General features: G+C 38.0%; 1 protein-coding gene across 1 annotated transcript in view; it reads left to right on the forward strand.

Annotated features, from left to right (window-relative positions):
* CSTF3 (cleavage stimulation factor subunit 3) overlaps positions 1–14,367 on the forward strand; it is a 48,407-nt gene that overhangs the window by 10,478 nt on the left and 23,562 nt on the right. The window lies entirely within an intron of this gene.

Genomic DNA, 14,367 nt, shown 5'->3' on the forward strand with positions numbered 1-14,367 from the left:
GTAGTTATCATATCTTATTTTACATTAAATTATGTATCCAGCAATGTCTGGCAGTAAATTTTGAAGATAAGGAAAATTGGGATCATGGGAATCTAACAGAAATTTTTATATGGCAGTTTATAAGTAAGATGCTACAGTGCAAAGTAGTGCCATCTAAATTGAATGTTACCAAATTAAATATATAGAGTTTTCATTGTCTCGTTTCCAGCAGTTTGTAGCAGTAGTTAGAATGTTGGTGGCTATTCATGTTTGAGAGATTGCAAATGGACTAACATAAAACTCTACATACTTTTCCTTTTTGGACCCTGCAGCCAAATCCATTACCCTCTTGTGCCCTGAAATGTTTGCTACAGGTTCTAGTCTTCAGAATCTAATCTAATTTCATAATTGCATAAAGTTACCTGATTTCTGTGCTTTTTTAAAGCCTTTCTTTCCAATGCCTCAAATCTGAGTAAGGCCATCTCAGAAAGTCAGTACTGTACTGTACATCCTTCAGCAGAAAGTCCTGTTATCGTTGTAAAGCTTCCTGTCTTTAAACTGTGTTCAGGGATGAATTGACAGATGCTACCTCCCCTAATTTATAATCTAAGAGTACCTAAAAATATTAACAGTGGCAAAGCTTCTAACAGTCTAGGGTAGAATGTTTTAGGTGTTGCTTCAAGGAGGGCAGATCAGCACCTCAGCAGTTACGGTAACCAGGTAACACAAGGTAAATCTGAGAGGGAAAGAATTGGTGTAACTGTCACTAGTTCTTGTGTGTCTGCTTATTAATACACTTCAAGTATTAGAGAAATTGAATATTTATATACATTATATATATACAGTCTGTTATTCAAAACAATGGAAAAACAGGAACTGTAGATTTCTGGTAGAGGTTGCACCTGAAGAGGGTTATATTTGAAAGAAATATAAGAGGTTAATTTTCAGAAATTTATCTTTCAACTTAACCAAATTTTTTAAATCCCAATTATGGCTTAATTTTCAACTTTCCTGTCCTGATTGCAGTGACATATTACAACTGATATAGTGGCCAGTTCAACAACAAAGCAATATACTTTTCTCTGCTTTTTTTAAGCATATGTGAGCATGTATAGCTATAAATTGAAATAACTTCTTATTTCTAAATTCCTCTCTAAAAAAACATGCTCACACAATTGGGCACCATTGTCAGTGTTGTTTTCAGTTGCATGTCATATGTACAGTCCATCTGGGTGAGTTCAAATCAAAATGCTTTATCAAATGTTCTTTTAACGCTGTGGTTAAACTAAGACTTCAGTTAATTTTTGAAGGCTACCTGAGTAGAGGAATTCTGTTCAGGCTTCTTTTATTGCAGCCTTAAGATGTATAAGGAGTATAAGCAAAGTATTTTCCAAAAGGTTTTTTCCATGGCAATTTTAGTAGTCTCCTCCTGCTAGAAAGCTTTTCTTGAATTGTTCAGAAGTATAGAACTTTTTAGTCATGGCTTAGTAAAATAAACCTGTGGTAGATCTCCAGCATTGCTTTCAATTTACTTTTGCTGCCTCATTATTGAAATCTTCAGTCATCTGTTACCTGCATTTCCTCTGATGTCAAAACAAGCATTTTACTCTTTAACACGAAAATGTTTCCTCTTTGCATCCCAGAAAGACAGAAAGGGGGGAGGGAATTGGGGGTTCTTTTCTGGCAGGTGTCTTTCACTAGAGAATTTTGCACTCTGAAAGACATAAATTAGAGCTGAATAACATTACCTAGTTGTGGTGTAGTATTGGAAGAGGAGACTGGGTGAGGGTTATGAAAATGGCCTTATGAAAAAGAAATAGCCATTTAACAGCTGTGCTCTGGATGAAGTTGTTAGAAGTCTTTAAATTCCCTTTTGTCTGACTTAACAAATGTGTTCTCTTTAGTCACTTCCAGTCTTCAGTAGAAAGTGTTTATAAACTGTCTGAACAAAAACTGCATGTGCCAGTTCCTTTTGTAATGTGTAACTTCTAAGTGCGGGCCTTACCGCTGTGATTACCTCTTGGGTTTATGGCTGTGTTTGTTCAGCTCACTGACTGCTTTCCTTTTTGTGTATGACTGTGTTCCCTAGTGGAATACAGTAGAGAGCAGTGCTCTCAGCACTTAGTGTATCATCCAACTCGCTGCAACTGATACACAGACCGTGAAGTAACCAGATACTTCACATTAGCGTTTCGTGTGCCAAGCACTGATTTATATGCTCTGCTCTCTGTATTGTGATTGGTTAGGTAGTTGTAGAACATGGGGATTAATTAGGAAGAGCATGCTTTGACAGTTTGTTAATGGTAATTACATTATTAAAATTGAAATTGATGAAAAAGCTTGGATTCTTGCACTGCTTCTTATTTCTTGTGACCTTCAAAGAAGAATTACAGGACTTAGAAATAATATAAGTGGATGAAACAACTCCCAGTTCACAACTTTTTTTGGGTTGTACTGTTTGAACATCTAAGTAGAGTTTTGGGTTTGATAAGTATTTAAGCAAGTAAAAGAGTTAACTTGCTATTCTGCATCTCTTCAAATTTAGGAAGTGGAACAGTAGTGCTACTCTTCCCAGACTCTTGTTTTCTCTAGTTACTTAAAGTACATTTTTCTCTTGATACCTTTCTTGTAAAAATCTCCTCTCAGAAAACTTAATTCACATGGCAGTGCCTCTTTCACAGTTGTATAAAGGAGTATGTAGGTCTCAGCCCCACATGTTCCATAATGTTAAATTCATAGATCACATGATCTGGACTCTAGCCTGCTCTGCTGATGTGCTGTGTCTTCTTGGGTAAGTTATTTAACCTGTTTGCCATTATTAAACAGATACCTACCTACCTCACAGGGTTGTTGTGAGGCTGCTTTAGTGATTAAAGTGCTTTTGGCACCTGGCTAAAAGGTGCTACAGAAATGTGAAAATAAATCCAATTTAATACCCTGTGATCCCATAGGCCCAGCTGTCTGTTACTATTTCCTTTGTCATTTTGACTGTTTGAACCATCTTTTAGATACAGAAAGACCCGATAATGCTTTTCATGCACATGAAAGAACATTTACTTTACCAGTGTCATAAATACTTCAGTAATTCTGAAGCAAGCATTTGAAGTTGTCACTTTTTTCTCTGCTAGTTTCCTTTGAGAAATCACCAGGTTGAAAATCCTCTTAGGCACATTTATTAAACTGTATTCAGGTATTTGCAACATTTTTTTAATGATTTAAGGAATTCTTAGTTCCAGTTACTCGGAATGGAAACTTTGCTCTTTAATCGTCCTGAATGCTTCAGGTCAGTTCACAACACACCTTTTATCTTTTCTATTGAGTATACAGCATTATATCCTGGTCAGTTTGAACCATTGCTAGTAGGGATTAAAAGGTTGCCATAACTAAAGACATAAAAATCATAACCAGAAGACAGTTGTGACAAATAGCCCAAGTCTAGAAACAATAAATACAAATCTGGTAACGTGCATGTAAAAGGTTTGGCTGTTAATATGTATTTTTTGTCTTGCCAATTTTGCAAGTAAGACTCCTGTGTTATTGCTTGTCCTAAAGAAATGCAACTAGCTACATTTGTTTAGATAATTTCTATTTCATATGGACACTTTGAATTTTAGATGTCTTGGTAACAAACCAGATGCTGTATGAGGATTCAGGGGGTGGAACCACAGCTTAGGGTTGATTGTTTTGCATTTCATCATATGCAATACATCAGTATCTTTAATCCATGTAATTCACACTGGTGTGGATACTAGTCAGAATGTATCATTTAACGTACTTGTATATGAAAAATGTAAATAAAGCCATTTAGAAAAATGATTGTTTTTGTTTAAAATGTCTGTGTTTCTTCAAAGCATTTTCTTCCCGTTTTTCTTTAGTCTGGTTATGAATTCAGAAAAGAAAATGTTGTACATACCACCAAAATTATTCTGCTTGGGGAAAAATGGGAACTGACTCCTGTCAGGATGAAGTTGGAGTGATCAGAAGTCAAAGTAGAATAGACTTCTTGGCTGAGATTCTGTTTAGTGGTATTTTCAACTGAAAATATTGTGTGTATCACCAGCTGATCTTAGTTAATTTCTTAATGGAAGGCATCCCCATGATACTCCATGCCCACCCCACTAGGCAGCCACATTTCTCATGGTAAGCTTCTGCTTTTGAGAAACTGCTGTACAGGTGCTCTGTACAAATACCCATATTGCACAGTCTTGCCTACCTCAGTCTGAGATTTTCAGTCTTTTTTTCAACTGTATTATTTATGATCTTCTCTTATTCATGTGTGGACTTGTTCCATTCCTGTTAATAAATGTTGTTCTGTCTGTGTGATTACTGTAGCCTTGCACTAGAAAGTGAATGCAACTTCTTTCCTGTCTCTTCTGCTCAGTATGTCAATACGGGTTGTACATCTTGCATAGTTCCCCAGGTCCTACAAGCTATGTAATATCAGAAAGTTGCCCACATATTGACATTTGTAGTTTCAGAAGATGTGCGGTACAACACTAGTGGGTTTCTTCATAATTCTATTTTCTGTATTTGATCATTAAAAATACTATGGGGAAATTTTAGGAAATTTTTGAAGTGGAAGCGATGCCTAATGAAGAGATTACTCTGAACCCTCTTCTATAGTGTGTTGCTGTTTTCACATGAATAAACACAAACTACTTCCTGTTCTGTTGTATTCTTTCCATGTGGGATGACAGAAATATGTCCCTGTTAGAAGTGTTAGCTATTGTACTCTTGTTCACAACACTCCTGAAGTCTCACTTTCACATGTAACGAGGACAGTGCAAACTTACTGTGTGCTTTCTTTTGTAGAAGTCGTGTTGATTCTTCGTTGATATTTTGAGGGGGGAATCTGTGTGTCAGGTCAGGCACAAACTTGGGCTTCTTATGTCTGAACCTGAAAGAACCAGAAGTAAAGAGAGGTTTCTTCTGTACCCTCTATTTGCTATGGATTGGTTCTCCATCTGCTTGGGAGAGGGAAACTGTAATTGTAATTTCTGATTCTTTTCTACATCTTATCCAGCTGCCAGCTGGTTGAGTTTTCTGATGTTCTTTATTCAGATTTTGAGAAGCGTGATAGCTGAGAGAACACTTTCTCTTAAACCTTCTCTACTAGTGCTACTACATAAAATAATACATGACTATTTGCTGCAGACTGTCTTTACAGACTCGGGAAAGGCTTTGAGTCATGGCTGGGATGAAATCCAGTGGCTTCTCTTAGCTGGAAGGTCTGTGGAAGCAAGCCCTTCTCATGGCATTCCTGTGTCCCATTAGTACCAGTGGTCTTCATTTACCAGTGTGCATTGGGTTTCCACCTGATTTTTCCTCTTGATTTTTCTCACCAGTGGCTTCAGTGTGATGGGCGCTCCATATCTAGTGACAGTTTTGGACTTCTTCAATGACATGTGGTGTACCTAATACCCTGTGACATTTTTTTTGTTTCTTACATAAAACAGTTCAAAAATGAGAAGAAGGAATATGCATTGGTTCATAACTGTACCATTGCATAGGCAGCATTCACTTTGTGCACATTATGTACACGTAGTTAACTACACATGAGGAAATCTTAGAATAATTTGCATCTGATCTATATTGGGGTTTAGCTGGTTTGGTAATAACAACTATTTATAATACAAAAGCATGGGAGCATTTCAGAGTTCATTGGAACATCATAAATGTTAAATTTGAAGGATAGGCAGATAAGTAGAAAGATGTTCTTTTTTAATTTAGTTTGTGCACAGTTTTCAGTAATACTTCTCTAGAGTGGAGTCCTATTGCATCTTGAGACAAGACTGCTTGCTAGAGCTCACTGTTAACCTGACGTGTGAACAGCTGGTCTGTCTCTGTTCCCTTAAAAGCAGATGGTACAAGCCCCTGTGGCAGGAGCTATGCATTAATCTTCATTTGCACACACTGCTGATCTGTTAGTAGATGCTGTAACCAGTGGTCTTGTAGATTGCTGGGCTCAAGGCTTTCAGAGCTTTAACATCTTTGATTTACTCCAAAAGGAGAAGAGGTAATTGTTAGTATGCTGAGGATATGTGGTAATTTTACTCGTGCTTTCACCCTGTCTCTGAGTTTCAGCAAAACAACTAATACATATATTTAAGCTATATAGTTTTTATCCTTAATACAAACTATTCCTCTAAATCAACTAATTTGAAAAGTTTAGTAATGTGATGGAGGATCAAGAGTCTTACCTCCTTTGATTCCTGTAATATATCTGGATGAAACTTAGACTTTCTAATGAGGACTAGGTACTCTCTCCAGTTCCTCATGGTTTGCATTAGTGCTTGAAATAGAGAATTAGAAATAGTCAGTGTTTAAAACTGGAACAAGAAATGACTATACATTCTTGCTATAAACCATCTGATACTTCTGTATGGGTTTTGTGAGAATGAATACATTGCTTAAAATACATTTCAGGTCTTGCACTTGGACAAAAATAATGCCTAATTATTCAATTTACAGTGTTTTCTATGTCCAGACTGCAACAGTCATTCCTTCAGCTGTCATTCACCCTGGAAGTACAGGTTTTCAAACACAGTTTTTACTGTTTAAACAAAATAAAAATGAACTCTCAGTTTGAAATTTAGATTTGCAGAAATGGGGTGGGAGGTGTATGGTTGTATATGTGCTGTCCTGCAGATACAACAGATGTGGTGATGTTAGCATGTGAGCTAACTTCATTGTGTTCAGTGGAACTGCATCTATACATCAAACTGTGTTTAAAACATTCACTTAATTTAGGGTTTTGATTATTTTAATTTTTGTGGTTGAATGAAGACTTACTATAGGTTCTATGCCTGTGGATTCCTTAGGAATCTCCCGGACTATGTATGTGCATATATGGTCATTTGTGTATATAAATGCTTAGGTAATAAGGTCACACGGCATAAATAATGTTCTTTTTAAATCATAGTTTACAAATAGGAGCGTGTGAACTTATCAGTGCAAATTGTCAACAGATAATTTACTCTGGCTACCTAAAAGTTTAAAGGTACTTAGAAAAATAATGTGTGTGGAGTATATTTAGAATAACAATGAAAAGGATTTTATTATCTTCAGCTTCAGTCTGAGTGCAAAATCATGACTTTGTGCTGTATGTAAAGGAGTGGGAAGACAGAGCTAGATTTCCTCTTTATTTTTGTTGTCTTTAACCCAGTATTGGCCTGCCTTTTCTCCATTCCTCCCTACCCATCACAGTACTGTTTTTGTGTGTTTGTATGGCAGTATATTCAGTGTGAGAATTGTGAGCTGTCAGGTATTGCTGGGGGCCATATCTTTCAGTGTGTGCTTGCAGTTCATCCTTTAGGTGACGAGGAGGTCCCAGGAGGCCTTAGCCAGGAGCTGTCATTGCACAGCTCAGATGTGTTCTTTCAGTGCCATAATTCCACTGACCATTTCAGAGGGGGGAGCAAGGGAGTGGGGGGGAGGGAGATTCCTTAGTAATGAAATATAACTCCTGATTTGATTTTAAAAAATAAATCTCAAACTAATCCCATGACAAACTTTTCAACATTGTTATTATTGCAGAAGAAATCTGGTATACTCTTGCCATCTCTGAATTATGCGTATGCAGTTGAATGGCTGCTGGTGAGGTAGTAATGGTATTGTATTTGTAAAGTGTGCAAGCACATTTAGCAGCCTGTGATGGGCAGTATGTTGCAGAAACAGTTCTGAATTAATTTATTTTAAACTTTCCCTGAAACATGGTTTAGTTAGTCTTTATAGGTTACTTCTTCATATTGTATCACAGATACTTAGAAGATTGCATTATAGCATGCAGGACCTTGAGGTACAAGAAGTCTTGCCATTGACGTTAATGCAGCAGGGGCTGGAATGATGGTAATTTAGTATATGTAGGCTTGCATCTACTTAAAGGTGTTATGCACTTCTAATATGCAATTAATACAAGTTGAAGATGAGCGACAGTGAATAAGTTAACAAAAAAATTGCTTTTGTAACACATATGCTTTTTGGAAGCTTAGCTTGCAGTTTTCCCTCCACCAGCTATGGCAATTGACCCTCTCCCCAGATTTTCCGTGGCATTGCAGTAATTAATAGTTTTAGTAACAAGCAGTGTGCTTTGGAAGTCTCCCTTCACAACCTGACAGTGCTGACAGGTTCATACATAAAGAAACATTTCCTTCATACCAGATCAGAGCAGCAGGTCCTACACTGAGAGCCTTAGTCTAGCAGGTTTCATTTGACTGGGGGAATTTAGTCATTCTCGTCCTGACTGACTGTGGCTTTGGGAATTCTAAATTCTGCCTAATTGCAGGATTGTGCTAGATATTCTTACTCCATGTGATGATGGCTGATAGTTGTATAAAAAGTGACTAGGAGAAAGTACGGTTCATTTATAATAAAGAATGTAAAGTTCAAAGGGACTGGATGTAAATAGACTGGGATAAATATTTAAAAGTACACCCTGGAAAACCCTAGTAGCTATTTAAAGTTTTCTCTGTAAAAATGCACTCTTAAAATAGTCCCAAATGCATTGGTCCAAGTTACCTGAAGAAGTGCTGTGGATGCAAGCTAAATACAGAGCAGGGTCCCCATCCCTACTCCACCCCCCAAAAAAGAAATATCTGCCCTGGTACCTGTGTTTGACTTACCCATGATTGTTGTCCACCAGTTGCCATTCCTCAGGGAAATGTCATCAAGTAAATTTACCTTGACTGAAATTCTGCACAGAAGTACTTGAGCAGGATGGGCAAGCACCTCAGAATATTCCACGGTGTTTGCTATTGATACAGTATCAGTGCTTGTAAGCCTGAGCAGGAAACAGACTGTATGATTTATCGTTAAAGGATAAAACTTTAAGTTCTCCCACATAAGATGTGACTAAATGTAATTCAGGCCTCAATTCTTTAAGGGGGGAATTAAATTTCAGATCGATACTCAAAAATAGCATAGCACATGCTTGGTTTGTATGTGTACAAGATGGGTATTAAAAGGGAAGTACTGTGGACCTTTAAAATTAGCTGACAAACTTGAATTCAGCAGGAATATTTTCCTGGCACTAAGCAAATGGAGGTAAGTTTCATGCTAGTAGTCTTAGCTGTTAAAAAAACTACTGTTTCATTATCAGCTATTTACAAAAGAAAAAAGGCACAAAGATATGACATGCTTATTTGTCGTTTTACTGATGTTCCCAAAATTTGGGTTTACCCCTAGAAAAGTTGTGAATAAGGTCAGTCTGTGGGCTTTTTAATTTGCCAGTGAGAAAAATACTGGTGTTTGCAAATAATTAACTTTGATAATTCTGATTGATCTTTCGTCTGAGTCAAATGAAGACACTTGCAGTGAGGAGGTGTCGTTAGACTTGCAGCAGTCTGTCATTTCTGCAGAAGCTTCAAACACTTTTCACTGCTCTTGGAGTATCCCTTTATGCCTCTAATGCAGAGCAGTGTTGAGCAACTGCTGAGTTGCCCCAGCTGCTTAAACTTGGGGATAGTACCTGTGTTTGCCTCCCAGGCTGGCAGAGTTGCTAAAACTGTGTAGAAAATGCTGGTTTTCACCTGTGAGCAGAGATTTCTGCTGCAGTCAGTACTGGAAGTCAGTTCTCAAGTGCTGGCTGATTCAGTCAATCACAGAGGTTTTGTAGTGATGCTTCACCGTGTTGCTGAGCCTTCAGAGTGGATTTTTTAAGCCTGCTGCGTCACCATGACGACATGCACCCAAACCGAGCCGAGCACCATTGTCAAGCACCGTTGTCTTCCAAAACTGGGCTCAAGTTTGGACATGGGGAGATCCACACCTTTTCTTGGGAACCTTGGCTGCCTTGCTGTGAGCTGCACCTTCTCAATTTAGAAGGCTTACATTATATTTTGGTAGCAGTTCTCTGTTTTGTACTTAGCAAAATATTTTCTGCTGGTGGTGGAGGTTATCAGTTGAGCTGCTGTGTTAGTTACATGTCACTTTTACGGAGTGCTTTGGTACTGTCGTGTGCTTGGTGTCTTTATATCAAACCTGCTCTTGGCATCCTAGCTTAAAGCAGCAAAATATAACCAAAAAAAGCTATCTTAGGATTTCTGAGATCCCTCATGTGCTTCTATGCAAATTCAGTTAGCTGGGAGCCTACATACCATTTTTAACACTATGCTTTAATCTTCTTGCAGGCATTTGCAGCATTCTGTAATGAAAGTGCTATCTGAATGTATTCTCTATTTACATAACAATGCATCTAGCCTAGGAGTTAAAGTCCTCACGGTCTGAATCAAGTAATTGCCTGCTGTCCATCTACTGAAGAGGCTCTTTTCTGCAGAAAGTTTTAGAACACTTTACCATGGGTTTCTGAATGATCAGTTATAGCAGAAAAGCCACTGAATGCTTGGTTAGAGGGGTAGGGGAGAGAAGTATCAAACTGGCCAAATGTCTGCTGTCTCAAAACGGCAGCTGCCTGCCATGTGTCTCACTTTGCATGGCCAGCACTTGGTGGTGGTGGGGTGCTGAAGAAAACACACTTTTTACTGAAAAAGCAACAGAGAAGTGAGATGATTGGTACCAAACAGGACTTTACTGCAAAGAAGCTGCAATTGTTCAGAGTGCTCTCTAGCGAGGGGGGCAGAACTGCCAGCAGTATTTATTTGTTTTGTACAGGTGTCTATAAAAGTAGTACATTTCTGGTCAGTAAGCAGGTGTTCTTTCTAGCATATGGGTCAAGGCTGACCCTTCTTTGGCAAGGCTAGGGATTTACCTGTGCCAGTGTCTTTTCATTACTCCAAAATCAGAATCTTTAGCTTAAATATGTGGCCCTAACTCCTGATATTTCTTCTCCATATACTGAGAGGGGGAGAGGTGGGAGGAAACTGGGAGGTCAGTTGTATTCCATTTCTCTCTTGTTTAGGCTACAAGGGCTGTGAGTTTCTGTACTGCTTTTGTGATGGGCTTCTGCATTTCATCTTCCTCCCAAGAGGTGAATTAAGCAGTAAATGCACCTACCTAGGCTGCATGGGAAATGAGCGTTAGCACGTGATTGTTACATTGAAATCTGACATAGAACAGCTCTTCTCTCTGCTAACCCAACACCACTGAATTTCAGATAGGAATAACAAATTGTCTTTACAAGTTTTTTGTCTTAGAAGTGCAGCTGACTTAAATGGGTTTTAATCCTTTAATTCTAGTTGTACCGAGTGTATAGAAAAAAGCCCACAAACAGAAACCAACCTCACATAAAGTATAAGTTATTCTGAGTTGACCTGTGAAATTAAAAGACTTCAGTATGGAGTTAATCCCTCTTACCTGTCAGTGGCAATGTCACCAACATTTCATTTCTAAAGCATGGGAATGTGTGATCTGTGGTTTTACTTTGCAACTTCAGTGCATCTCTATGTAGTCAATTATTCAAGTGTAAAGCCACTTACTAAGTTATCTAAGCACTAACATCAACTCATAGATTTAAAAGTGGCTGTACAAATATTTTTGTCTTGATCCTGTTTTGTGAATAAAGGGACTGTTGCCATAGATGGAAGTTAAGCAGGCATAGCTTCAACCTTTGAGGACATGAAGCTGAAATTTAGGGAAGGAGAAGGGGAACCCACTTTAAAAACTCTACTTGTACAGTGTTTAAGTGGGGAAAAGCAGTATAGCATTTAAATATTCTAGAAACTTGAGGATTTTGTAATATAAGCAATCCCATTAGCTAGGGTAGCAATTACACTCAAATTCAGCTATTCTGGAAAGAGGATCCAGAGTAGCTATGCAGAGCCTATCCATGAAAAGTTTTTGGATCAAGTCTTTAACAAAAAGATTTGCATTGTTCGTGTGGTTTTGGATTAGGTTGTTGGTGGTCAGTCCAGACTTGGTAACTAGATATTGAGGAGACCATGCAGTAAAACTCCCATCTTGAAGGAAACTATTTTACCACTGAATGCTATTTTTATAGTGAATTCTGTTTTCTCTTCATGGCCAAAAGACAGAAATATGGATGTTTAATTCTGTAATTGACTCTTCAAATACAGTCTTTCCTTTTCTAATATTAATTTAATATTATAGATGAGATTTCTCGGTAACTATGATTAAGAATATGCATTCTCAAAAAAGACACCACAGAGAATTTCCTTGATTTCTGACTGACATGTGAAGGATTTTTGATGAGGGCTGCTGCCTGTATTAGAAAAATGGGCTTATTTCCTGAACTTCAACAGAATACCTCATTAATGTAAACCAAAAGCAGCTCAGTCATCATCTGAGGCAGATTATTATCCTAGTTCAGTAAATAATTGACATAATGTTTCTTAATGATTTCGTAGGAAATCCATGGCAAAGCCAGGAACCACATCCCTTCCTTTAAAGATTCTTTTCATAGCACTGCAGTTGAAGTGTGCTTCATTTGGGTTTAGCGGGTTACCTTTAGTAGGGTTTGTTTTATAATGCAGTGTGCAATATACGGCATCTCGTCAGCTGCAAGTCAATGCTGAGAGGCACTTGCAGAGAATTACTTGGGCCTGAGCATTATTCTGCACTATTAACTTCGAGATTTCTGATTTATGGTTTCTTGTGATGCGACAGCTGGCTTGTGTCGTCAGACATGAGAGCCCTTAGGCACTTTTGGAGGCTGAGGATCAGTCAAATGGTTTTGAGAACCATTCTCTGGGCCATTTCTGCTACAAATTACTGGAAAATTGCTTTTTATGTTCTAAGAACAGGCAAAATATTAAGAACAATTTGTTCTCTGCTAATGGGCCAAGCTAGTCTTGTGCTAATATTACAAGAGTAAGAAGATTATGCTGTATGATATAATTACATCTTCTAGTACCATTTTTTACTCTTTGGATAACCTGTATTCCTTAGGAGAACTGGTTGGTTGGCTGGCTTTATTGGGGAGAGCCTTTATGAGGCCAGTTCCATGCTAGAAAATGGGAGCCCTTAATGCATGGTCTCTGAATGAATTTGACCACTCAAAAAGGCAGTGGTTCTTTCTGGTCTTAAGATGTCTTCATTTGGGCTATCAGCCCTTTTTGCTAAGTCAGTGTGGAGGCTGCCTTACAGATGTGTTGCTTTTTTAAAATTTGATATTCAAGGATCTCTTAAGAAGTAAGATCTCTTTGAAATTGTAAATTGCTCAGGTGTACTTTTAACATATGCTTGGTGAATGAACAGAGATTTCTTCCATAAAAATTATTATTTGATAGCCATATTTTACTAGAACAAATGCTCTGAAATGCTATAATTGATGGTGTGGAAAAAAATATGCTTATCAAACTTACTCTTTTCTGCCCTTTTATGCAAGCCCTTTTCTTCTGAAAAGAATGTAGGCATGTGATGAGTATAGTGAGAAATGATAAAACTATAAACCTAAGGGGGAACTTAATGCCCTCTTCCCCAGCTATAACCTCAAATGATGTAGTAACCTGTCACTTGCTTAAAAATTTTGAGGATAGCAAAATGAAAGCAGGAATGATTTTTTAAATAACTGTATGTTACTGTAATGGACACTGGTTTTTGATAGACGTGAAAAAACATGATGATTTCAAATTAAGCATCTTAATAAATTAAATCTTAGGTTAGAGCCTTGTAAGGTGTGAGATCTGTGTAATGGAACAATTGGCTTTTTTTTCCCCTAGGTGGTGATGCCTCACGTACCCTTTATGCCATGTAATCTCTTGCAGTGGTCTGATCCCTGCCTTGTTTTTAAGGTCTAAGTGTTGCAAGGAATTTCCAGTTTGGGTTATGGGGTAGGGCTTGTCTGGTGCTGCTGGCAGACTGCAGCCTATCTGTGCTACTCAGATAATAGGCACTGGTGCCTATTATCTTATTAAATCAGCTGAAAAAAGTGTTAGAGGAGTGCCTGTGTCCTATTCCATTGGCCCTGCTGAGGGACTGTTCTCTTATGAGAAGCAGTTGAAGTAGACAAATTGTGTAATTTGTCTGATTTTACAAGTTAGGGATCTCTAGCCCAGTGAGATGGGCGAAATACCTTTGCTTTAGGCTTCCCTCTTAATATAACTTTTTAACTTTAGTGATTTTTGCCAACAGATAAGTCTGCAAATCTTCAATTTATCTCATTGCATTTTGTCATGTTAGTGATTATCTTGTGATCCATGGGTGCTGTATGTGCTTTTGAGTCCTATAATCTGAGAGTTAAATGATAATTAATTCTAGGAGGAAAATCACGGCTGCTTTGCATACTTCCTAAGAACTGCAAAGGATCCCAGTAGGTCTGTGAATGTCAGCTATCCTTAAACACATCTTAGAACATCCCACTGCTTCTGTAAAGTACAAAAGACATTGAGAAACAGGAATGAGAATCAGAAGTGAACTGAAGTACGTAGGAAAAACCAAAATGCATAAGTTGGGAAGGAAGCAAGTTTGCAGGGGTGTGAATGTGGGGTGGTGTTTTCTACTGTGGCTTAAAGGGAGTGTGAAATTGAAGAGGAA

This window comes from Corvus moneduloides, chromosome 6 (assembly GCF_009650955.1).
Source record: "Corvus moneduloides isolate bCorMon1 chromosome 6, bCorMon1.pri, whole genome shotgun sequence".
In the NCBI taxonomy this organism is placed as follows: Eukaryota; Metazoa; Chordata; class Aves; order Passeriformes; family Corvidae; genus Corvus; species Corvus moneduloides.